At 42.2% G+C, this 25,909-nt stretch overlaps 4 non-coding genes across 4 annotated transcripts; 2 read left to right on the top strand and 2 right to left on the bottom strand.

Annotated features, from left to right (window-relative positions):
* Nucleotides 1–189: 189 nt before the first annotated feature.
* On the bottom strand, nucleotides 190–303 carry LOC140310633 (U5 spliceosomal RNA). Its single transcript, XR_011916685.1, has one exon. It is a non-coding gene; the product is annotated as a U5 spliceosomal RNA (small nuclear RNA).
* A 21,020-nt stretch (nucleotides 304–21,323) lies between these two features.
* On the top strand, nucleotides 21,324–21,437 carry LOC140310842 (U5 spliceosomal RNA). The gene has a single exon (XR_011916875.1). It is a non-coding gene; the product is annotated as a U5 spliceosomal RNA (small nuclear RNA).
* Nucleotides 21,438–21,745: 308 nt separating this feature from the next.
* Nucleotides 21,746–21,929, top strand: LOC140310408 (U2 spliceosomal RNA). The gene has a single exon (XR_011916482.1). It is a non-coding gene; the product is annotated as a U2 spliceosomal RNA (small nuclear RNA).
* Nucleotides 21,930–25,187: 3,258 nt separating this feature from the next.
* On the bottom strand, nucleotides 25,188–25,301 carry LOC140310632 (U5 spliceosomal RNA). Its single transcript, XR_011916684.1, has one exon. It is a non-coding gene; the product is annotated as a U5 spliceosomal RNA (small nuclear RNA).
* Nucleotides 25,302–25,909: the final 608 nt, after the last annotated feature.

The raw sequence follows: 25,909 nt of genomic DNA, 5'->3' as shown, positions 1-25,909 counted from the left end.
CACTGAGCACTTCAGCCCTTTTAAATGGTATAACTTTGCACTCCCGCACGCTCCAGCAAGCACCATTCAAGCAACAACTTTGCACTCCAGCTTCGAACATCGGCACAGTCGCAACAAGTAAGGCGACTCTACTCAGAGAAGTCACTCTGCACAGTAAGAAGATTTCTTTTGCACAGACAGAAAGGGCTTCACCCGCAAAGGTAAAGCCTGCCAAAAATAGAAACAACTCATTAGTGCTGCTCTCCACAGAAATCTTTAGTAAAAGGCGAAAGACTTGTACGTTATGAAGAGAAACCAGAGTACGATTATCCGTCACTGCGGGAGCAGGGCATCAGGCTAGTTGGCATAGCCACCTTCCCCATGGTGAGCTTTGCTTGGTTGAGACGCTTGCTCCCCCCCCCCCTTGCTCCTCGGCTGACCAACTAGGAACAATCGGGCCCTATTCGATGGCTGCCTTGTCTTTTACTCTGTGCAAAAGACAAGGCAGCAACAAAAACACCACGAGAATCCCGTATTGAGGCTTTGTTCTGATCGCTCATTCGGTGTCGCGTTTCTTTCAAGCAATTCTCCCGGTTAGCCCACACTCGGCTCGCTCCCATAGCCGTGTTAAAGTCTACTTCGCATTCACTCTCTTTTCTCAGCAGACTCTTGGGATTTTATCTATAAAATGAATTCCTTCACTCAAACTATGTGAAAACTGCTTTGTCCTTAATATTTACCATGTCTAGAAAGATTTAAACAAAAAAAACAACGTTGTACTTTGCAGTAAAAGAAAGAGCAAATCTAAAGTTTCAGGAATCCGAGAATAAGCTTACTTTCATGAGTTCTTCACGATTTCGGATTTTGCTATAAAATGAATTCCTTCACTCAAACTAAATTAAAACTGCTAAACCGCTAATCTGTTATATGTAAGGCAGATGTCAAATTCACCGAAATAGGATTAAAGGGTATTCGGCCAATCGAGCTGTAGCAGCTTCGGTAAAAGAGTATAAGTTGAAGAGTTTGTGAATAAAGGTGTGCGCACACATAGTGTGCTGTACGAAAATAGGCAGGGAGCAATGCCGGCTGGGGTATATGTTCTTGTATGTTGTCTGACTGTTTGATTTGAATGTGTTGTGTAAGTGTCCTGTTGAATGTTACATGTTTGGGCTTTGACACGCTTCACTGTGGTTGTTAACTGTGTGGTGTGTCCTGAAATGTTATATGTTTGGGCTGTGTGACATGCTTAATGCTTGTCAGTAGCTACCCACTTATTCATATATAGCAACTGACAACATAAGAAGTCTGGACATACTTTGATAGTAGTTGTAGAAGTATCCTTATTGATAATAGATCACTAATTCATAGTGATAGAACAGTAGATGAACAGGTGCTTGCACATGTCTCACGAAAATAAAATGGGTGTATGATTGCTGACGGCAGAGCAATACTGCCAAACTTATGAGTTCTTGTGGCAAACTTGATTCAGTGTCTTGACGTGTATACGCTGTTTCGCTGACTTGATTGTCACAAGAAACAAAGTGTGTTTGATAAGATCCGACCATTTTATTACGGGAGGATCAGTATGTATGGATTCTGATGTGACTGATAAACCCATTCGTATCTTAAGCATAATCTAATACGTGAGACAACGCCCTGGCACACGATAAAAAAAAAAAAGAGAGAGAGCGGTTTTGTGTCCCCACAGTCCATAATGTAGAAAAGAGAGAAAAAAGCCTTTCTGATTTGGTGTGTGTGCTCATAGTGCAGAGTGTAGAGAAAAGAAAGCCGTTTTGGTGTCACGGGTGTTGTGACTTACACACACACATTTCTAAATTGAGAAAGGAAATTATTTTAGAGGAAGCACTAGAGTTTAGATCCCACATTTGTTGATAGGCATTCATTTATTTCTTCACTTCTGATGAAGTTTCAACAATAAACAACAAACTTTGTATTATGAGAAAGAACCAGACTCATTCTTCAGGAATCCGAAAATAAGCTCTATTTTATGAGTTATGCACGAATTCGGATTCTCCTATGAAACGAATTCATTAACTCAAACCAAGTTAAGACTGCTTTGTCCTTCATATTTATTCATGTCTAATCAAGTTTCAACGATAAACAACGTTGTACTTTGTAGAATGAGAAAGAACTTCTTCAGCAATAAGCATCTCTCGACATATGACGAAATACAGATTTTGCTATAAAATTAATTCCTTCTATCAGCCTGACTTAAAACTGTTTGTCCTCCTTATTTATCCACTTCAAATCAAGTTTCAACAATTAAAAAAAAATTGTAGTTTGAGAAAGAACAACTTAATCTTCAGCAATCAGTATAAAAAGAGGTGCAAATGCCAACCATACATACCTAAAAGGTGGAGCGGAAGTATTCAGCTGCAAGTAGGAGTGAATGTTCGACCATAATTTGTAAAAAGCGGGTAAGAAAAGGTTCGAATGCCCGACTATATATTAACAAAAGCGGGAGGAGAGGTCTTCGGATGAGAGTGGGTGAGAATTTCCAACCATAATCTATAAAATACGGTGAAAAAAAATATGTGAATGCCTCATAGAACACTAAAAGCGGAAGCGTTTGGCTGCAAGAAGGTGTGAATGTCCGACTATATTTGGTGAAAAGCAGGTGAAGCAAGGTCTGAATGCCCAACCTTACATCATCAAAAGCGAGATCAGAGGTGTTCGGCTGCAAGAAGGCCATAGTTTGCCAAAAGCGGGTAAGGTGCGAATGACCGACTAAATATCAACAAAAGTGGGGGCGGAGGTCTTCGGATGGAAGTGGGTGTGAATATCCCACCATACAAGTATGGTGGAGAGGAAGCTGTGAATGGCCGACCATAGTAAAAGGCGGGTGAGAGAAGGTGCGAATGTCAAACCATACATAATCAAAACAGGGAGCGGAGGTGTTCTGCTGTAAGAAGGTGTGAATGTCCAACCATAGTTGGTAAAAAGCGGGTAAGAAAAGGTTAAAATACCCGACTGTACACAATCAATAGCGGGAGCGGAGTTGTTCGGCTACTAAAAGGTGTGAAAGTCCGACCATGGTTTGTAAAAAGCGGGTAAGAAAAGGTGCGAATGCCCGACAATGTATGATCAAAAGAGGGAGTGGAGGTTTTCGGCTGCAAGAAGGTCTGAATGTCCAACCATAATTTGTAAAAACCGGGGAAGAAAAGGCTCGAAAGCCCGACTATACACCATCAAAAGTGGGAGCGGAGGTGTTCAGCTGCAAGACGGTCTGAATGTCCATCAATAATTGCTAGAAAACATGAAAGAAAATCTTCGAATATCAAACTGCACATGATCATAAGCGGGAGAGGAGGTGTTCAGCTGCAAGAAGGTGTGAATGTCTACCCATAATTACTGAAAAATGGGTAAGAAAAGTTGCGAATGCCTAACCATACATCATCAAAAGAGGGAGCGGAGGTGTTCCGCTGTAAGACGGTGTGAATGTCCGACCATAGATGGTAAAAAGCGGGTAAGAAAAGGTTAAATTACCCGACTGTACACAATCAAAAGAGGGAGCGGAGTTGTTCAGCTAAGAGAAGGTGTGAAAGTCCGACCTTGGTTTGTAAAAAGCGGGTAAGAAAAGGTTCGTATGCCCGAATATACACCATCAAGAGCGGAAGCGGAGGTGTTCGGCTGCAAGATATTGTGAACGTCCGACCAAAGTTTGTAAAAAGCAGTTAAGAAAAGGTTCGAATATCTAACCAAACATAATCAAAAGCGGGAGCAGAGCTGTTCGACTGGAAGTAGGTGTGAATGTCAGATCATAATTTGCAAAAAGCTGATGAGAAAGGGTGAGAATGCCCGACTATACACCATCAAATGCGGTAGCGGAGTTGTTCGGCTGTGAGTAGGTGTGAATCTCCAACCATAATTGCTGAAAAATGTGTTAGAAAAGGTAAAAATGCTGGTCCATACATAATCAAAATCGGGAGAGGTGGTGTTCAGCTGCAAGAAGGTCTAAATGTCCATCAATAATTGCTAGAAAACATGAAAGAAAATTTTCGAAAATCAAACCACACATGATCATAAGTGGGAGAGGAGGTGTTCAGCTGCAAGAAGGTGTGAATGTCCACCCATAATACCTGAAAAATGGGTAAAAAAAAGGTGCGAATGCCCAACCATACATCATCAAAAGCAGGAGTGCATGTGTTCGGCTACAAGAAGGTGTGAACGTCCAACCAAAGTTTGTAAAAAGCAGTTAAGAAAAGGTTCGAATATCCAACCATACATAATCAAAAGCGGGAGCAGAGCTGTTCGACTGCAAGTAGGTGTGGATGTCAGATCATAATTTGCAAAAAGCTGATGAGAAAGGGTGAGAATGCCCGACTATACACCATCAAATGCGGTAGCGGAGTTGTTCGGCTGTGAGTAGGTGTGAATCTCCAACCATAATTGCTGAAAAATGTGTTAGAAAAGGTAAAAATACCGGTCCATACATAATCAAAATCGGGAGAGGTGGTGTTCAGCTGCAAGAAGGTCTAAATGTCCATCAATAATTGCTAGAAAACATGAAAGAAAATTTTCGAAAATCAAACCACACATGATCATAAGTGGGAGAGGAGGTGTTCAGCTGCAAGAAGGTGTGAATGTCCACCCATAATACCTGAAAAATGGGTAAAAAAAGGTGCGAATGCCCAACCATACATCATCAAAAGCAGGAGTGCATGTGTTCGGCTACAAGAAGGTGTGAACGTCCAACCAAAGTTTGTAAAAAGCAGTTAAGAAAAGGTTCGAATATCCAACCATACATAATCAAAAGCGGGAGCAGAGCTGTTCGACTGCAAATAGGGGTGAATGTCAGATCATAATTTGGAAAAAGCTGATGAGAAAGGGTGAGAATGCCCGACTATACACCATCAAATGCGGGAGCGGAGTTGTTCGGCTTTGAGTAGGTGTGAATCTCCGACCATAATTGCTGAAAAATGTGTTAGAAAAGGTAAGAATGCCGGTCCATACATCATCAAAAGCGAGAGAGGTTGTGTTCGGCTGCAAGTAGGTGTGAATGTCCAGCCATAATTACTCACAAACGGGTAAGAAAAGGTAGTATTGCCAGACCATATATGATCAAAACAGGGAGCGGAGGTGGTTCAGCTGCAAGAAGGTTTGAATGTCCGACTAAAGTTCAAATATATTAACAAAAGCGGGAGGAGAGGTCTTCGGATGAGAGTGGTTGAAAATTTCCAACCATAATGTATAAAATGCGGTGAAAAAAAGGTGTGATAGAACACTAAAAGGTGGAGCGGAAGTGTTCGGCTGCAAGAAGGTGTGAATGTCCGACTATATTTGGTGAAAAGCAGGTGAAGCAAGGTCTGAATGCCCAACCTTACATCATCAAAAGCGAGATCAGAGGTGTTTGGCTGCAAGAAGGCCATAGTTTGCCAAAAGCGGGTAAGGTGCAAATGTCCGACTAAATATCAACAAAATTTGGGGCAGAGGTCTTCGGATGCAAGTGGGTGTGAATATCCAACCATACAAGTATGGTGGAGAGGAAGCTGTGAATAGCCGACCATAGTTTGGAAAAAGCGGGTAAGAAAAGGTTTGAATACCCGAACATACACCATCAAAAGAGGGAGCGGAGGTGTTCCGCTGTACGAAGGTGTGAATGTCCGACCATAGTTGGTAAGAAGCGGGTAAGAAAAGGTTAAAATACCCGACTGTACACAATCAATAGCGGGAGCGGATGTGTTCGGCTACAAGAAGGTGTGAAAGTCCGACCATGGTTTGTAAAAAGCGGGTAAGAAAAGGTGCGAATGTCCGACAATGTATGATCAAAAGAGAGAGCGGAGGTTTTCGGATATAAGAAGGTTTGAATGTCCCACCATAGTTTGTAAAAAGCGGGTAAGAAAAGGTTCGAATGCCCGACTATACACCATCAAAAGCGGGAGCAGAGGTGTTCCGCTGTAAGACGGTGTGAATGTCCGACCATAGTTGGTAAAAAGCGGGTAAGAAAAGGTTAAAATACCCGACTGTACACAATCAATAGCGGGAGCGGAGTTGTTCGGCTACAAGAAGGTGTGAAAGTCCGACCATGGTTTGTAAAAACCGGGAAGAAAAGGCTCGAAAGCCCGACTATACACCATCAAAAAGAAGGTTTGAATGTCCATCAATAATTGCTTTAAAACAAGAAAGTAAATTTTCGAACATCAAACCGTACATGATCATAAGCGGGAGAGGAGGTGTTCCGCTCTAAGACGGTGTGAATGTCCGACAATAGTTGGTAAAAAGCGGGTAAGAAAAGGTTAAAATACCCGACTGTACACAATCAATAGCGGGAGCGGAGGTTTTCGGCTACTAAAAGGTGTGAAAGTCCGATCCTGGTTTGTAAAAAGCGGGTAAGAAAAGGTTCGAATGCCCGAACATACACCATCAAAAGAGGGAGCGGAGGTGTTCGGCTGTAAGACGGTGTGAATGTCCGATCATAGTTGGTAAAAAGCGGGTAAGAAAAGGTTAAAATACCCGACTGTACACAATCAAAAGAGGGAGCGGAGTTGTTCAGCTAAGAGAAGGTGTGAAAGTCCGACCATGGTTTGTAAAAAGCGGGTAAGAAAAGGTTCGTATGCCCGAATATACACTATCAAAACCGGAAGCGTAGGTGTTCGGCTGCAAGAAGGTGTGAACGTCCGACCAAAGTTTGTAAAAAAGCAGTTAAGAAAAGGTTCGAATATCTAACCAAACATAATCAAAAGCGGATGAGAAGGTGTTCGACTGCAAGTAGGTGTGAATGTCAGAGAATAATTTGCAAAAAGCTGATGAGAAAGGGTGAGAATGCCCGACTATACACCATCAAATGCGGTAGCGGAGTTGTTCGGCCGTGAGTAGGTGTGATTCTCCAACCATAATTGCTGAAAAATGTGTTAGAAAAGGTAAGAATGCCTGTCCATACATCATCAAAAGCGGGAGAGGTGGTGTTCGGCTGCAAGTAGGTGTGAATGTCCATTAATAATTGCTTTAAAACATGAAAGAAAATTTTCGAATATCAAACCATACATGATCATTAGCAGGAGAGGAGGTGTTCAGCTGCAAGAAGGTGTGAATGTCCAGCCATAATTACTCACAAATGGGTAAGAAAAGGTACTATTGCCAGACCATATATGATCAAAACAGGGAGCGGAGGTGGTTCAGCTGCAAGAAGGTTTGAATGTCCGACTAAAGTTTGTAAAAAGCGGGTAAGACAAGGTGTGAATGCCCGACAATGTATGATCAAAAGAGGAGCGGAGGTTTTCGGCTGCAAGACGGTCTGAATGTCCACCCATAATTACTGAAAAATGGGTAAGAAAAGGTGCGAAAGCCCAACCGCACATGATCATAAGTGGATGAGAAGGTGTTCGACTGCAAGTAGGTGTGAATGTAAGATCATAATTTGTAAAAAGCGGGTAAGAAAAGGTAAGAATGCCCAACCATAAATTATCAAAAGCGGCAGCAGAGTTTTGGCTGGTATTTATCAATGTCTAGATAGATTTCAACAAAAAACAACGTTGTACTTTGCAGTAAAAGAAAGGGCAAATCAAAAGTTTTAGGAATCCGAGAATAAGCTTATTTTCATGAGTTCTGCACGATTTCGGATTTTATGTATAAAATGAATTTCTTCACGCAAACTAAGTTAACACTGCTTTGTCCTTCATATGTACCCATTTCTACATATATTTCAAGCATAAACTTCCTCATATTACCCTGAATGAGAAAGAGCCACACTTGTGATTAAGCCATACCTCCCTTTTGAGGAGTTCTGCATGATTTGGGATTTTATCTATAAAATTAATTCCTTCACTCAAACTATGTTAAAACGGCTTTTACCTTCATATTTATCAATGTCTCGATAGATTTAAACAAAAAAACAACGTTGTACTTTGCAATAAAAGAAAGAGCAAATCAAAAGTTTTAGGAATCCGAGAATAAGCTTATTTTCATGAGTTCTGCACGATTTCGGATTTTATGTATAAAATTAATTCATTCACTCAAACCAAGTTAAAACTGCTTTTTCCTTCATATTTATCAATGTCTAGATCGACTTCAACAAAGAACAACATTGTATTTTGCAGTAGAAGAAAGAGCAAAACTGAAGGATCAGGAATCCGAGAATAAGCTTCTTTTCATACGTTCTGCATGATTTGGGATTTTATGTATAAAATGAATTCCTTCACTCAAACTAAGTTAACACTGCTTTGTCCTTCATATGTACCCATTTCTACATATATTTCAAGCATAAACTTCCTCATACTACCCTGAATGAGAAAGAACCACACTTGTGATTAAGCCATACGCCCCTTTTGAGGAGTTCTGCATGATTTGGGATTTTATCTATAAAATCAATTCCTTCACTCAAACTATGTTAAAACGGCTTTTACCTTCATATTTATCAATGTCTCGATAGATTTAAACAAAAAACAACGTTGTACTTTGCAGTAAAAGAAAGAGCCAATCAAAAGTTTTAGGAATCCGAGAATAAGCTTATTTTCATGAGTTCTGCACGATTTCGGATTTTATGTATAAAATGAATTCATTCACTCAAACCAAGTTAAAACTGCTTTTTCCTTCATATTTATCAATGTCTAGATCGACTTCAACAAAGAACAACATTGTATTTTGCAGTATAAGAAAGAGCAACACTGAAGGATCAGGAATCCGAGAATAAGCTTATTTTCTTATGGGCAAGTGGGAACTGCTTTGTCCTTCATATTTATCAATGTGTAGATGGATTTCAACTTCTTCTACTGCAAAGTCCAATGTTTTTCTTTGTTGAAGTCGATCTAGACATTGATGAATATGGAAGGACAAAGCAGTTTTAACTTGGTTTGAGCAAAGCAATTCATTTTATAGCAAAATCCGAAATCGTGCAGAACTCATGAAAGCAGGCTTATACTCGGATTCCTGAAACTTAAGATTTGCTCTTTCTTTTACTGCAAAGTACAACGTTGTTTTTTTGTTTAAATATGTCTAGACATGGTAAATATGAAGGACAAATCAGTTTTAACATAGTTTGAGTGAAGTAATGCATTTTATAAGCAAAATCCCAAATCATGCGGAACTCACGAAATGCTTTTTCTCGCTTTTCACTGCTTTTTACAAACTTTGGTTGGACGTTCACACCTTCCTGCATCCGAACACCTCCGCTTCCGCTTTTGATGATGTATATTCGGGCATTCGAACCTTTTATTACCCGCTTTTTACAAACCATTGTCGGACTTTCACACCTTCTTGCAGCCGAACACCAACTCTCCCGCTTTTGATGATGTATGGTCCAGTATTCTTACCTTTTCTAACACATTTTTCAGCAATTATGGTCGGACAATCACACCTACTCACAGCTGGACACCTCCGCTCCCGCTTTTGATCATACAATGTCGGGACATCGCTCCTTGTCTTACCAGCTTTTTACAAACTTTAGTCGAACATTCACACCTTCTTGCAGCTGAACACCTCCGCTCCCGCTTTTGATGATGGATAGTCGGGCTTTCGAGCCTTTTCTTACCCGCTTTTTACAAATTATGGTTGGACATTCAGACCTTGCAGCCGAACACCTCCGCTCTCTCTTTTGATCATACATTGTTGGGCATTCGCACCTTGTCTTACCCGCTTTTTACAAACTATAGTCAGACATTCACACCTTGCAGCTGAACCTCCGCTCCCTGTTTTGATCAAGTATGGTCTGGCAATACTACCTTTACTTCCCCCGTTTGTGAGTAATTATGGCTGGACATTCACACCTACTTGCAGTCGAACTGCTCTGCTACCGCTTTTGATTATGTTTGGTTTGGATATTCGAACCTTTTCTTAACTGCTTTTTACAAACCATGGTCGGACTTTCACACCTTCTTGTAGCCGAACAACTCCGCTCCCGCTATTGATTGTGTACAGTCGGGTAATTTAACCTTTTCTTACCCGCTTTTTACCAACTATGGTCGGACATTCACACCGTCTTACAGCGGAACACCTCCACTCCCGCTTTTTATGGTGTATAGTCGGGCATTCGAACCTTTTCTTACCCGCTATTTACAAACTATGGTACGACATTCAAACCTTCGTGTATCCGAAAACTCCGCTCTCTCTTTTGATCATACATTGTCGGACATTCGCACCTTTTCTTACCCGCTTTTTACAAACCATGGTCGGACTGTCACACCTTCTTGTAGCCGAACACATCCGCTCCCTCTTTTGATTGTGTACAGTCGGGTATTTTAACCTTTTCTTACCCGCTTTTTACCAAGTATGGTCAGACATTCACACCTTCGTACAGCGGAACACCTCCGCTCCCTCTTTTGATGGTGTATGTTCGGGCATTCAAACCTTTTCTTACCCGCTTTTTACAAACCATGGTCGGACTTTCACACCTTCTTGTAGCCGAACAACTCCGCTCCCGCTATTGATTGTGTACAGTCGGGTATTTTAACTTTTCTTACCCGCTTTTTACCAACTATGGTCGGACATTCACACCGTCTTACAGCGGAACACCTCCACTCCCGCTTTTTATGGTGTATAGTCGGGCATTCGAACCTTTTCTTACCCGCTATTTACAAACTATGGTACGACATTCAAACCTTCGTGTATCCGAAAACTCCGCTCTCTCATTTGATCATACATTGTCGGACATTCGCACCTTTTCTTACCCGCTTTTTACAAACCATGGTCGGACTGTCACACCTTCTTGTAGCCGAACACATCCGCTCCCTCTTTTGATTGTGTACAGTCGGGTATTTTAACCTTTTCTTACCCGCTTTTTACCAAGTATGGTCAGACATTCACACCTTCGTACAGCGGAACACCTCCGCTCCCTCTTTTGATGGTGTATGTTCGGGCATTCAAACCTTTTCTTACCCGCTTTTTACAAACCATGGTCGGACTTTCACACCTTCTTGTAGCCGAACAACTCCGCTCCCGCTATTGATTGTGTACAGTCGGGTATTTTAACTTTTCTTACCCGCTTTTTACCAACTATGGTTGGACATTCACACCGTCTTACAGCGGAACACCTCCGCTCCCGCTTTTTATGGTGTATAGTCGGGCATTCGAACCTTTTCTTACCCGCTATTTACAAACTATGGTAGGATATTCAAACCTTCGTGTATCCGAAAACCTCCGCTCTCTCTTTTGATCATACATTGTCGGACATTCGCACCTTTTCTTACCCGCTTTTTACAAACCATGGTCGGACTGTCACACCTTCTTGTAGCCGAACACATCCGCTCCCGCTATTGATTGTGTACAGTCGGGTATTTTAACCTTTTCTTACCCGCTTTTTACCAAGTATGGTCGGACATTCACACCTTCGTACAGCGGAACACCTCCGCTCCCTCTTTTGATGGTGTATCTTCGGGCATTCAAACCTTTTCTTACCCGCTTTTTCCAAACTATGGTCGGCTATTCACAGCTTCCTCTCCACCATACTTGTATGGTGGGATATTCACACCCACTTGCATCCGAAAACCTCCGCCCCAAATTTTGTTGATATTTAGTCGGACATTCGCACCTTACCCGCTTTTGGCAAACTATGGCCTTCTTGCAGCCAAACAACTCTGATCTTGCTTTTGATGATGTAAGGTTGGGCATTCAGACCTTGCTTCACTTGCTTTTCACCAAATATAGTCGGACATTCACACCTTCTTGCAGCCGAACACTTCCGCTCCACCTTTTAGTGTTCTATCACACCTTTTTTTTCACCGCATTTTATACATTATGGTTGGAAATTTTCAACCACTTTCATCCGAAGACCTCTCCTCCCGCTTTTGTTAATATATTTGAACTTTAGTTTGACATTCAAACCTTCTTGCAGCTGAACCACCTCCGCTCCCTGTTTTGATCATATATGGTCTTGCAATACTACCTTTTCTTACCCGTTTGTGAGTAATTATGGCTGGACATTCACACCTACTTGCAGCCGAACACAACCTCTCTCGCTTTTGATGATGTATGGACCGGCATTCTTACCTTTTCTAACACATTTTTCAGCAATTATGGTCGGAGATTCACACCTACTCACAGCCGAACAACTCCGCTCCCGCATTTGATGGTGTATAGTCGGGCAATTCTCACCCTTTCTCATCAGCTTTTTGCAAATTACGATCTGACATTCACAACTACTTGCAGTCGAACAGCTCTGCTCCCGCTTTTGATTATGTATGGTTGGATATTCGAACCTTTTCTTAACTGCTTTTTACAAACTTTGGTTGGACGTTCACACCTTCTTGTAGCCGAACACATGCACTCCTGCTTTTGATGATGTATGGTTGGGAATTCGCACCTTTTTTTTTACCCATTTTTCAGGTATTATGGGTGGACATTCACACCTTCTTGCAGCTGAACACCTCCTCTCCCACTTATGATCATGTGTGGTTTGATTTTCGAAAATTTTCTTTCATGTTTTCTAGCAATTATTGATGGACATGTAGACCTTCTTGCAGCTGAACACCACCTCTCCCGATTTTGATGATGTATGGACCGGCATTTTTACCTTTTCTAACACATTTTTCAGCAATTATGGTTGGAGATTCACACCTACTCACAGCCGAACAACTCCGCTACCGCATTTGATGGTGTATAGTCGGGCATTCTCACCCTTTCTCATCAGCTTTTTGCAAATTATGATCTGACATTCACACCTACTTCCAGTCGAACAGCTCTGCTCCCGCTTTTGATTATGTTTGGTTAGATATTCGAACCTTTTCTTAACTGCTTTTTACAAACTTTGGTCGGACGTTCACAATATCTTGCAGCCGAACACCTCCGCTTCCGCTTTTGATGGTGTATATTCGGGCATACGAACCTTTTCTTACCCGCTTTTTACAAACCAAGGTCGGACTTTCACACCTTCTCTTAGCTGAACAACTCCGCTCCCTCTTTTGATTGTGTACAGTCGGGTAATTTAACCTTTTCTTACCCGCTTTTTACCATCTATGGTTGGACATTCACACCGTCTTACAGCGGAACACCTCCGCTCCCTCTTTTGATGATGTATGGTTAGGCATTCGCACCTTTTCTTACCCATTTTTCAGTAATTATGGGTAGACATTCACACCTTCTTGCAGCTGAACACCTCCTCTCCCGCTTATGATCATGTGCAGTTTGATATTCGAAAATTTTCTTTCATGTTTTCTAGCAATTATTGATGGACATTCAGACCGTCTTGCAGCTGAACACCTCCGCTCCCACTTTTGATGGTGTATAGTCGGGCTTTCGAGCCTTTTCTTCCCCGGTTTTTACAAATTATGGTTGGACATTCAGACCTTCTTGCAGCCGAAAACCTCCACTCCCTCTTTTGATCATACATTGTCGGGCATTCGCACCTTTTCTTACCCGCTTTTTACAAACCATGGTCGGACTTTCACACCTTTTAGTAGCCGAACAACTCCGCTCCCGCTATTGATTGTGTACAGTCGGGTATTTTAACCTTTTCTTACCCGCTTTTTACCAACTATGGTTGGACATTCACACCTTCTTACAGCAGAACACCTCCGCTCCCTGTTTTGATTATGTATGGTTTGACATTCGCACCTTCTCTCACCCGCCTTTTACTATGGTCGGCCATTCACAGTTTCCTCTCCACCATACTTGTATGGTGGGATATTCACACCCACTTGCATCCGAAGACCTCCGCCCCCACTTTTGTTGATATTTAGTCGGTCATTCGCACCTTACCCGCTTTTGGCAAACTATGGCCTTCTTGCAGCCAAACACCTCTGATCTCGCTTTTGATGATGTAAGGTTGGGCATTCAGACCTTGCTTCACCTGCTTTTCACCAAATATAGTCGGACATTCACACCCACTTGCATCCGAAGACCTCCGGCCCAAATTTTGTTGATATTTAGTCGGACATTCGCACCTTACCCGCTTTTGGCAAACTATGGCCTTCTTGCAGCCAAACACCTCTGATCTCACTTTTGATGATGTAAGGTTGGGCATTCAGACCTTGCTTCACCTGCTTTTCACCAAATATAGTCGGACATTCACACCTTCTTGCAGCCGAACACTTCCGCTCCACCTTTTAGTGTTCTATCACACCTTTTTTTCACCGCATTTTATACATTATGGTTGGAAATTTTCAACCACTCTCATCCGAAGACCTCTCCTCCCGCTTTTGTTAATATATTTGAACTTTAGTCGGACATTCAAACCTTCTTGCAGCTGAACCACCTCCGCTCCCTGTTTTGATCATATATGGTCTGGCAATACTACCTTTTCTTACCCGTTTGTGAGTAATTATGGCTGGACATTCACACCTACTTGCAGCCGAACACAACCTCTCTCGCTTTTGATGATGTATGGACCGGCATTCTTACCTTTTCTAACACATTTTTCAGCAATTATGGTTGGAGATTCACACCTACTCACAGCCGAACAACTCCGCTCCCGCATTTGATGGTGTATAGTCGGGCATTCTCACCCTTTCTCATCAGCTTTTTGCAAATTATGATCTGACATTCACACCTACTTGCAGTCGAACAGCTCTGCTCCCGATTTTGATTATGTATGGTTGGATATTCGAACCTTTTCTTAACTGCTTTTTACAAACTTTGGTTGGACGTTCACACCTTCTTGTAGCCGAACACATGCACTCCTTCTTTTGATGATGTATGGTTGGGCATTCGCACCTTTTTTTTACCCATTTTTCAGGTATTATGGGTGGACATTCACACCTTCTTGCAGCTGAACACCTCCTCTCCCACTTATGATCATGTGTGGTTTGATTTTCGAAAATTTTCTTTCATGTTTTCTAGCAATTATTGATGGACATGTAGACCTTCTTGCAGCTGAACACCACCTCTCCCGATTTTGATGATGTATGGACCGGCATTTTTACATTTTCTAACACATTTTTCAGCAATTATGGTTGGAGATTCACACCTACTCACAGCCGAACAACTCCGCTCCCGCATTTGATGGTGTATAGTCGGGCATTCTCACCCTTTCTCATCAGCTTTTTGCAAATTATGATCTGACATTCACACCTACTTCCAGTCGAACAGCTCTGCTCCCGCTTTTGATTATGTTTGGTTAGATATTCGAACCTTTTCTTAACTGCTTTTTACAAACTTTGGTCGGACGTTCACAATATCTTGCAGCCGAACACCTCCGCTTCCGCTTTTGATGGTGTACAGTCGGGAATTTTAACCTTTTCTTACCCGCTTTTTACCAAGTATGGTCGGACATTCACACCTTTGTACAGCGGAACACCTCCGCTCCCTCTATTGATGGTGTATGTTCGGGCATTCAAACCTTTTCTTACCCGCTTTTTCCAAACTATGGTCGGCTATTCACAGCTTCCTCTCCACCATACTTGTATGGTGGGATATTCACACCCACTTGCATCCGAAAACCTCCGCCCCAAATTTTGTTGATATTTAGTCGGACATTCGCACCTTACCCGCATTTTGCAAACTATGGCCTTCTTGCAGCCAAACAACTCTGATCTTAATTTTGATGATGTAAGGTTGGGCATTCAGACCTTGCTTCACCTGCTTTTCACCAAATATAGTCGGACATTCACACCTTCTTGCAGCCGAACACTTCCGCTCCACCTTTTAGTGTTCTATCACACCTTTTTTTTCACCGCATTTTATACATTATGGTTGGAAATTTTCAACCACTTTCATCCGAAGACCTCTCCTCCCGCTTTTGTTAATATATTTGAACTTTAGTTTGACATTCAAACCTTCTTGCAGCTGAACCTCCTCCGCTCCCGGTTTTGATCATATATGGTCTGGCAATACTACCTTTTCTTACCCGTTTGTGAGTAATTATGGCTGGACATTCACACCTACTTGCAGCCGAACACAACCTCTCTCGCTTTTGATGATGTATGGACCGGCATTTTTACCTTTTCTAACACATTTTTCAGCAATTATGGTCGGAGATTCACACCTACTCACAGCCGAACAACTCCGCTCCCGCATTTGATGATGTATAGTCGGGCATTCTCACCCTTTCTCATCAGCTTTTTGCAAATTATGATCTGACATTCACACCTACTTGCAGTCGAACAGCTCTGCTCCCGATTTTGATTATGTATGGTTGGATATTCGAACCTTTTCTTAACTGCTTTTTACAAACTTTGGTTGGACGTTCACACCTTCTTGTAGCCGAACACATGCACTCCTTCTTTTGATGATGTATGGTTGGGCATTCGCACCTTTTTTTTACCCATTTTTCAGGTATTATGGGTGGACATTCACACCTTCTTGCAGCTGAACACCTCCTCTCCCACTTATGATCATGTGTGGTTTGATTTTCGAAAATTTTCTTTCATGTTTTCTAGCAATTATTGATGGACATGTAGACCTTCTTGCAGCTGAACACCACCTCTCCCGATTTTGATGATGTATGGACCGGCATTTTTACCTTTTTTAACACATTTTTCAGCAATTATGGTTGGAGATTCACACCTACTCACAGCCGAACAACTCCGCTCCCGCATTTGATGGTGTATAGTCGGGCATTCTCACCCTTTCTCATCAGCTTTTTGCAAATTATGATCTGACATTCACACCTACTTCCAGTCGAACAGCTCTGCTCCCGCTTTTGATTATGTTTGGTTAGATATTCGAACCTTTTCTTAACTGCTTTTTACAAACTTTGGTCGGACGTTCACAATATCTTGCAGCCGAACACCTCCGCTTCCGCTTTTGATGGTGTACAGTCGGGAATTTTAACCTTTTCTTACCCGCTTTTTACCAAGTATGGTCGGACATTCACACCTTCGTACAGCGGAACACCTCCGCTCCCTCTATTGATGGTGTATGTTCGGGCATTCAAACCTTTTCTTACCCGCTTTTTCCAAACTATGGTCAGCTATTCACAGCTTCCTCTCCACCATACTTGTATGGTGGGATATTCACACCCACTTGCATCCGAAAACCTCCGCCCCAAATTTTGTTGATATTTAGTCGGACATTCGCACCTTACCCGCATTTTGCAAACTATGACCTTCTTGCAGCCAAACAACTCTGATCTTAATTTTGATGATGTAAGGTTGGGCATTCAGACCTTGCTTCACCTGCTTTTCACCAAATATAGTCGGACATTCATACCTTCTTGCAGCCGAACACTTCCGCTCCACCTTTTAGTGTTCTATCACACCTTTTTTTTCACCGCATTTTATACATTATGGTTGGAAATTTTCAACCACTTTCATCCGAAGACCTCTCCTCCCGCTTTTATTAATATATTTGAACTTTAGTTTGACATTCAAACCTTCTTGCAGCTGAACCTCCTCCGCTCCCTGTTTTGATCATATATGGTCTGGCAATACTACCTTTTCTTACCCGTTTGTGAGTAATTATGGCTGGACATTCACACCTACTTGCAGCCGAACACAACCTCTCTCGCTTTTGATGATGTATGGACCGGCATTTTTACCTTTTCTAACACATTTTTCAGCAATTATGGTCGGAGATTCACACCTACTCACAGCCGAACAACTCCGCTCCCGCATTTGATGATGTATAGTCGGGCATTCTCACCCTTTCTCATCAGCTTTTTGCAAATTATGATCTGACATTCACACCTACTTGCAGTCGAACAGCTCTGCTCCCGCTTTTGATTATGTTTGGTTGGATATTCGAACCTTTTCTTAACTTCTTTTTACATATTTTGGTTGGACGTTCACACCTTCTTGTAGCCGAACACTTCCACTCCTGCTTTTGATGATGTATGGTTGGGCATTCACACCTTTTTTTTGCCCATTTTTCAGGAATTATGGGTGGACATTCACACCTTGCAGCTGAACACCTCCTATCCCACTTATGATCATGTGCGGTTTGATTTTCGAAAAGTTTCTTTCATGTTTTCTAGCAATTATTGATGGACATGTAGACCTTCTTGCAGCTGAACACCTCCGCTCCCGCTTTTGATCATACATTGTCAGGCATTCGCACCTTGTCTTACCCACTTTTTACAAACTTTAGTCGAACAATCACACCTTTTTGCAGCCGAACACCACCTCTACCGCTTTTGATGATGTATGGTCCAGCATTCTTACCTTTTCTAACACATTCTTCAGCAATTATGGTCGGACATTCACACCTACTCAGAGCCGAACACTTCCGCTCCCGCATTTGATGGTCTATAGTCGGGCATTCTAAAGCGGAAAAGACTCATTCTTATGTTTGGTTAGATATTCGAACCTTTTCTTAACTGCTTTTTACAAACTTTGGTCGGACGTTCACAATATCTTGCAGCCGAACACCTCCGCTTCCGCTTTTGATGGTGTATATTCGGGCATACGAACCTTTTCTTACCCGCTTTTTACAAACCAAGGTCGGACTTTCACACCTTCTCTTTGCTGAACAACTCCGCTCCCTCTTTTGATTGTGTACAGTCTGGTAATTTAACCTTTTCTTACCCGCTTTTTACCATCTATGGTCGGACATTCACACCGTCTTACAGCGGAACACCTCCGCTCCCTCTTTTGATAATGTATGGTTAGGCATTCGCACCTTTTCTTACCCATTTTTCAGTAATTATGGGTAGACATTCACACCTTCTTGCAGCTGAACACCTCCTCTCCTGCTTAAGATCATGTGCAGTTTGATATTCGAAAATTTTCTTTCATGTTTTCTAGCAATTATTGATGGACATTCAGACCGTCTTGCAGCTGAACACCTCCGCTCCCACTTTTGATGGTGTATAGTCGGGCTTTCGAGCCTTTTCTTCCCCGGTTTTTACAAATTATGGTTGGACATTCAGACCTTCTTGCAGCCGAAAACCTCCACTCCCTCTTTTGATCATACATTGTCGGGCATTCGCACCTTTTCTTATCCGCTTTTTACAAACCATGGTCGGACTTTCACACCTTCTTACAGCAGAACACCTCCGCTCCCTGTTTTGATTATGTATGGTTTGACATTCGCACCTTCTCTCACCCGCCTTTTACTATGGTCGGCCATTCACAGCTTCCTCTCCACCATACTTGTATGGTGGGATATTCACACCCACTTGCATCCGAAGACCTCCGCCCCCACTTTTGTTGATATTTAGTCGGTCATTCGCACCTTACCCGCTTTTGGCAAACTATGGCCTTCTTGCAGCCAAACACCTCTGATCTCGCTTTTGATGATGTAAGGTTGGGCATTCAGACCTTGCTTCACCTGCTTTTCACCAAATATAGTCGGACATTCACACCTTCTTGCAGCTGAACACTTCCGCTTTTAGTGTTCTATGAGGCATTCACATATTTTTTTTCACCGTATTTTATAGATTATGGTTGGAAATTCTCACCCACTCTCATCCGAAGACCTCTCCTCCCGCTTTTGTTAATATATAGTCGGGCATTCGAACCTTTTCTTACCCGCTTTTTACAAATTATGGTCGAACATTCACACCTACTTGCAGCTGAATACTTCCGCTCCACCTTTTAGGTATGTATGGTTGGCATTTGCACCTCTTTTTATACTGATTGCTGAAGATTAAGTTGTTCTTTCTCAAACTACAATTTTTTTTTAATTGTTGAAACTTGATTTGAAGTGGATAAATAAGGAGGACAAACAGTTTTAAGTCAGGCTGATAGAAGGAATTCATTTTATAGCAAAATCTGTATTTCGTCATATGTCGAGAGATGCTTATTGCTGAAGAAGTTCTTTCTCATCTTTCTCACAAAGCAGTCTTAACTTGGTTTGAGTTAATGAATTCGTTTTATAGGAGAATCCGAATTCGTGCATAACTCATAAAATAGAGCTTATTTTCGGATTCCTGAAGAATGAGTCTGGTTCTTTCTCATAATACAAAGTTTGTTGTTTATTGTTGAAACTTCATCAGAAGTGAAGAAATAAATGAATGCCTATCAACAAATGTGGGATCTAAACTCTAGTGCTTCCTCTAAAATAATTTCCTTTCTCAATTTAGAAATGTGTGTGTGTAAGTCACAACACCAGTGACACCAAAACGGCTTTCTTTTCTCTACACTCTGCACTATGAGCACACACACCAAATCAGAAAGGCTTTTTTCTCTCTTTTCTACGTTATGGACTGTGGGGACACAAAACCGCTCTCTCTCTTTTTTTTTTTTTATCGTGTGCCAGGGCGTTGTCTCACGTATTAGATTATGCTTAAGATACGAATGGGTTTATCAGTCACATCAGAATCCATACATACTGATCCTCCTGTAATAAAATGGTCGGATCTTATCAAACACACTTTGTTTCTTGTGACAATCAAGTCAGCGAAACAGCGTATACACGTCAAGACACTGAATCAAGTTTGCCACAAGAACTCATAAGTTTGGCAGTATTGCTCTGCCGTCAGCAATCATACACCCATTTTATTTTCGTGAGACATGTGCAAGCACCTGTTCATCTACTGTTCTATCACTATGAATTAGTGATCTATTATCAATAAGGATACTTCTACAAGGACTTCTTATGTTGTCAGTTGCTATATATGAATAAGTGGGTAGCTACTGACAAGCATTAAGCATGTCACACAGCCCAAACATATAACATTTCAGGACACACCACACAGTTAACAACCACAGTGAAGCGTGTCAAAGCCCAAACATGTAACATTCAAGAGGACACTTACACAACACATTCAAATCAAACAGGCAGACAACATACAAGAACATATACCCCAGCCGGCATTGCTCCCTGCCTATTTTCGTACAGCACACTATGTGTGCGCACACCTTTATTCACAAACTCTTCAACTTATACTCTTTTACCGAAGCTGCTACAGCTCGATTGGCCGAATACCCTTTGATCCTATTTCAGTGAATTTGACATCTGCCTTACATATAACAGATTAGCGGTTTAGCAGTTTTAATTTAGTTTGAGTGAAGGAATTCATTTTATAGCAAAATCCGAAATCGTGAAGAACTCATGAAAGTAAGCTTATTCTCGGATTCCTGAAACTTTAGATTTGCTCTTTCTTTTACTGCAAAGTACAACGTTGTTTTTTTTGTTTAAATCTTTCTAGACATGGTAAATATTAAGGACAAAGCAGTTTTCACATAGTTTGAGTGAAGGAATTCATTTTATAGATAAAATCCCAAGAGTCTGCTGAGAAAAGAGAGTGAATGCGAAGTAGACTTTAACACGGCTATGGGAGCGAGCCGAGTGTGGGCTAACCGGGAGAATTGCTTGAAAGAAACGCGACACCGAATGAGCGGTCAGAACAAAGCCTCAATACGGGATTCTCGTGGTGTTTTTGTTGCTGCCTTGTCTTTTGCATAGAGTAAAAGACAAGGCAGCCATCGAATAGGGCCCGATTGTTCCTACTTGGTCAGCCGAGGAGCAAGGGGGGGGGGGGGGGGGGGCAAGCGTCTCAACCAAGCAAAGCTCACCATGGGGAAGGTGACTATACCAACTAGCCTGATGCCCTGCTCCCGCAGTGACGGATAATTGTACTCTGGTTTCTCTTCATAACATACAAGTCTTTCGCCTTTTACTAAAGACCTCTGTGGAGAGCAGCACTAATGAGTTGTTTCTATTATTGGCAGGCTTTACCTTTGCGGGTGAAGCCCTTTCTGTCTGTGCAAAAGAAATCTTGCTACTTTGCAGAGTGACTTCTCTGAGTAGAGTCGCCTTACTTGTTGCGACTGTGCCGATGTTCGAAGCTGGAGTGCAAAGTTGTTGCTTGAATGGTGCTTGCTGGAGCATGCGGGAGTGCAAAGTTATACCATTTAAAAGGGCTGAAGAGTGCTCAGTGCAGCGGGTGGGCGGAGGTGCAACGTGACACTCTGGCCACCTATGGCCATAAAAAGAACATTGCTACAAGTGCGCATTGTGCCAGCAAGGGCCCTCGGACCTGAAACAGTGGACAGTTATCGCTTCTCGGCCTTTTGGCTAAGATCAAGTGTAGTATCTGTTCTTATCAGTTTAATATGTCCTCTATACGAGGACAACATATTAAATGGATTTTTAAGAATAGGAGTTGAAAAAGAAGCTTGCTCCGTTCACTCCAAGCCTCGACCCGGTACTGCAGTGCCGCTGGGAACGGTGCGCTCTCCTCTGCTCTTGTGAAAAAGCAAACAGCGGTGCAGGATGGAAGTTTCAGGGAGCCCAAGATGAAACTTTCTTTTAATCTGCTGAGAAAAGAGAGTGAATGCGAAGTGGACTTTAACACGGCTCTGGGAGCGAGCCGAGTGCGGGCTAACCGGGAGAATTGCTTGAAAGAAACGCGACACCGAATGAGTGGTCAGAACAAAGCCTCAATACGGTGTTCCCGTGGTGTTTGTGGCTGCCTTGTCTTTTGCACAGAGTAAAAGACAAGGCAGCCATCGAATAGATTGTTTCTACTTGGTCAGCCGAGGAGCAGGGGGGGGGGGGGGGGGGGGGGGGCAAGCGTCTCAACCAAGCAAAGCTCACCAAGTAGGAACAATCGGGCCCTTTTCGATGGCTGCAACACCTGAAAGAGATATTGATGCGAGACCCGATCAAATGCTTTTTCAAAGTCTAAATTTAAGATGACAAGCCGGGTGTTTCTGTCTCTAGCGTAATCAATGATGTCTCGAATCAGTACGAGGCTGTCGGTGAGTTGTCTCCCTGAGATGGCACAAGTTTGGTCTGGGTGAATTACCTCCTCTAAAACAGAGGACATCCGTGTCGCTAAAACCTTGCTAAAAAGTTTACAGTCAAAGTTTAAAAGTGTGATGGGCCTCCAATTCTTTAGGTCAGTCTTATCATTTTTTTTATAAAGTAGAGTCACTATTCCCACTCTAAAACTGTCAGGCAGTCGGTCGAGTTTTTCAAAATCTTTAAAAACATCTAAAATGTCTGATGATAAAAGGTCCCAATAGGTCAGATAGAATTCTGCAGGAAGCCCGTCTAAACCCGGAGCTCGACTTCTCTTAAAACCTGTTAGGCATTTTTTTAACTCTAAAGCAGTAAAATTCTGTGTCAAGTGTGCATTCTCTTTTACGGTTTTGTCAACGAATTTTAAGATTTCTGCCGATGTTTCCAAGTGCACTGGTTTCTCTTTGTACATGTTACTATAAAAGGTATGTACAGTTTCAATCATCTCTTGTGTGGATTTTGTTAAAAACCCATCTTCTCTTTTTAGATTTTGAATACACTCCTTTTTATTTATAACTTTCTTTATTTTTCACCTTCCTCAATTTCCTGCTCCCTGCTTCTTACAAAAATTCCTTTACTCTTTATTTCTGCTGAAACTGACATTTCCTTTTTGACATCTTTGATTTCTTCTTTAAAGTCTATGCCACACTGATTTAGTTTAAAGTAGCGCTGTAAGCGTTTATGTAGTCCCATCATACATCTATTCTCTTTCCTTTTTTTACGTTTACCTTGCTGTTTAAAAAAAGTCTGGGTCGTTTCCTTCACCATTTCCCACCATTGTGCATGTGTTTCGTAGAGGTCTTGAAGGGTCTGCCACTCTTTATAACATTCCCTGTACTGACTGACTATGATTTCATCCTCCAACAGGGAACAGTTGAGTTTCCACAGACCACTTCCTACCGTCACACCAGAAGGGGGTGAAAGGGTGCAGGAGAGCATAAGGTGGTCTGAAAAGAAAACAGGGGTTAATCTAACATCAGTGGGTGGGCAATCTCTAGTAAAGAAATAATCAATGCGAGAGGCTCTGGTGCCATCATGACTAAACCAGGTGAAGCCCTCCTCTCTGGGATGCATGGTTTTAAAACAGTCAGTAAGCTTAAAATCCCTGCATATGCCCTGAAGTAAAATCGAAGTCTTATCCACTTTAAAATCTACCCCTGCTCTTTTTCTATCTTTCCTGCTCAAGATACAGTTAAAACCCCCTCCTACAACTAAAGGTACTTGCCCTAGCATGTAAAGCTGTATATCTTCTAAAAGGTCATACCTTTCATTTTTTCCATTGAAACCATAAATATTTAAGAGGTTAAAGTCTTGCCCCATAAAATTCAAGTGTGCTAAAAGTGCCCGTCCGTCTCTCACCACTGTGCTACCTTTCACCAGAACATGCGGATTTTTTATTAGAATGGCCACACCATCATTTTTATTTTGATTTGAGCCACTCCATATCGATAAATGGGGCCACATTTCCTCCCATTGTCTATGGTTTTTTTAAAAAAGGTAGTCCACATTCTTGTATTAAAAACACATCTGATTTTATGGAGTCTAAGAAGGATAAAATACTCTGGGCTCTTGTCTTTGATTTCACACTTCTCACATTTAGTGTTGAGAAGGTGAGAACCATTAAAAGCATAAAGGAAAGTAGGTATGTCATTTTCGTTTTTCTAAGTTATCAAAACAAATTACACACAGGTTATTTCTTGGGAAACTAGCTCTTCCTTCATTTCTTTAGGTGAAAAGTGAGTAGGGTGATCTATATTTCCTTTTCGGACTCTCGGTGTTGGCCTCTGACGCAATGTTGCATTTAACTTTGAGTCCCTGGGGGTTGATTGCAGAGCTGAAGTTAAAAAGGAGACCTCATTTGGTGAGTCGGAGGGGAAGACTCTAGGTTCTTCCACTGAAGAACTGTCTGAAAGGGACCTAACCCTTCCCCTCTTCTCTGATACCACTGGGGAATCAGAGGCTCAGATGCCGTCCTCTTCGGCTGTTGACCTTCGGGGAGGTGAGTATCTTCACTAGACTCACCTGTCTGCTCTTCCTCCTCATTTAGCGTAGCTCCACCCTCTGCCTGTGAATTCTCACAGACTTCAACACTGAGTGGTGAGGCCTCTACAGACCCCTCCCCTTTTTGCTCCTCACTTCCAATCCAAGCTTTTGGCGGGAAGTTTGAATTTATTGGGTCAACCTCTTCACTTTGTTCACCAACTGCCACCTTTGGTCCTTCTCTTTGTTGGCTTGACTGTGGCTTTACCGTCTTTAATTTGTTGGCAAAAGATTTAGGGCAATCTCTGAAGAGGTGATTTAATTCTCCACAGAGATTACATTTCCTGCCATTTGGACACTCTCCAAAAGTTTGCCCAATTTCTCTGCTCTTCCCACATAACACCTTGGTACAAGCCTCAACCAGGTGCCCATGCTCACCACACTTGCGGCAGAACTTGGGCTGCCCCTGCTAGTGGATGTAACCTCGGTTTTCAAGGTGGCCAGAGTGTCGCCCACCCGCTGCACTGAGCACTCTTCAGCCCTTTTAAATGGTATAACTTTGCACTCCCGCACGCTCCAGCAAGCACCATTCAAGCAACAACTTTGCACTCCAGCTTCGAACATCGGCACAGTCGCAACAAGTAAGGCGACTCTACTCAGAGAAGTCACTCTGCACAGTAAGAAGATTTCTTTTGCACAGACAGAAAGGGCTTCACCCGCAAAGGTAAAGCCTGCCAAAAATAGAAACAACTCATTAGTGCTGCTCTCCACAGAAATCTTTAGTAAAAGGCGAAAGACTTGTACGTTATGAAGAGAAACCAGAGTACGATTATCCGTCACTGCGGGAGCAGGGCATCAGGCTAGTTGGCATAGCCACCTTCCCCATGGTGAGCTTTGCTTGGTTGAGACGCTTGCTCCCCCCCCCCCCCCCTTGCTCCTCGGCTGACCAACCAGGAACAATCGGGCCCTATTCGATGGCTGCCTTGTCTTTTACTCTGTGCAAAAGACAAGGCAGCAACAAAAACACCACGAGAATCCCGTATTGAGGCTTTGTTCTGATCGCTCATTCGGTGTCGCGTTTCTTTCAAGCAATTCTCCCGGTTAGCCCACACTCGGCTCGCTCCCATAGCCGTGTTAAAGTCTACTTCGCATTCACTCTCTTTTCTCAGCAGACTCTTGGGATTTTATCTATAAAATGAATTCCTTCACTCAAACTATGTGAAAACTGCTTTGTCCTTAATATTTACCATGTCTAGAAAGATTTAAACAAAAAAAACAACGTTGTACTTTGCAGTAAAAGAAAGAGCAAATCTAAAGTTTCAGGAATCCGAGAATAAGCTTACTTTCATGAGTTCTTCACGATTTCGGATTTTGCTATAAAATGAATTCCTTCACTCAAACTAAATTAAAACTGCTAAACCGCTAATCTGTTATA

This window comes from Leuresthes tenuis, unplaced genomic scaffold (assembly GCF_036924035.1).
Source record: "Leuresthes tenuis unplaced genomic scaffold, fLeuTen1.0.hap1 SCAF_6, whole genome shotgun sequence".
Taxonomy (NCBI): domain Eukaryota; kingdom Metazoa; phylum Chordata; class Actinopteri; order Atheriniformes; family Atherinopsidae; genus Leuresthes; species Leuresthes tenuis.
Note: the sequence above shows the minus strand (reverse complement) of the source record. Positions and strands in the feature narration are given on the sequence as shown.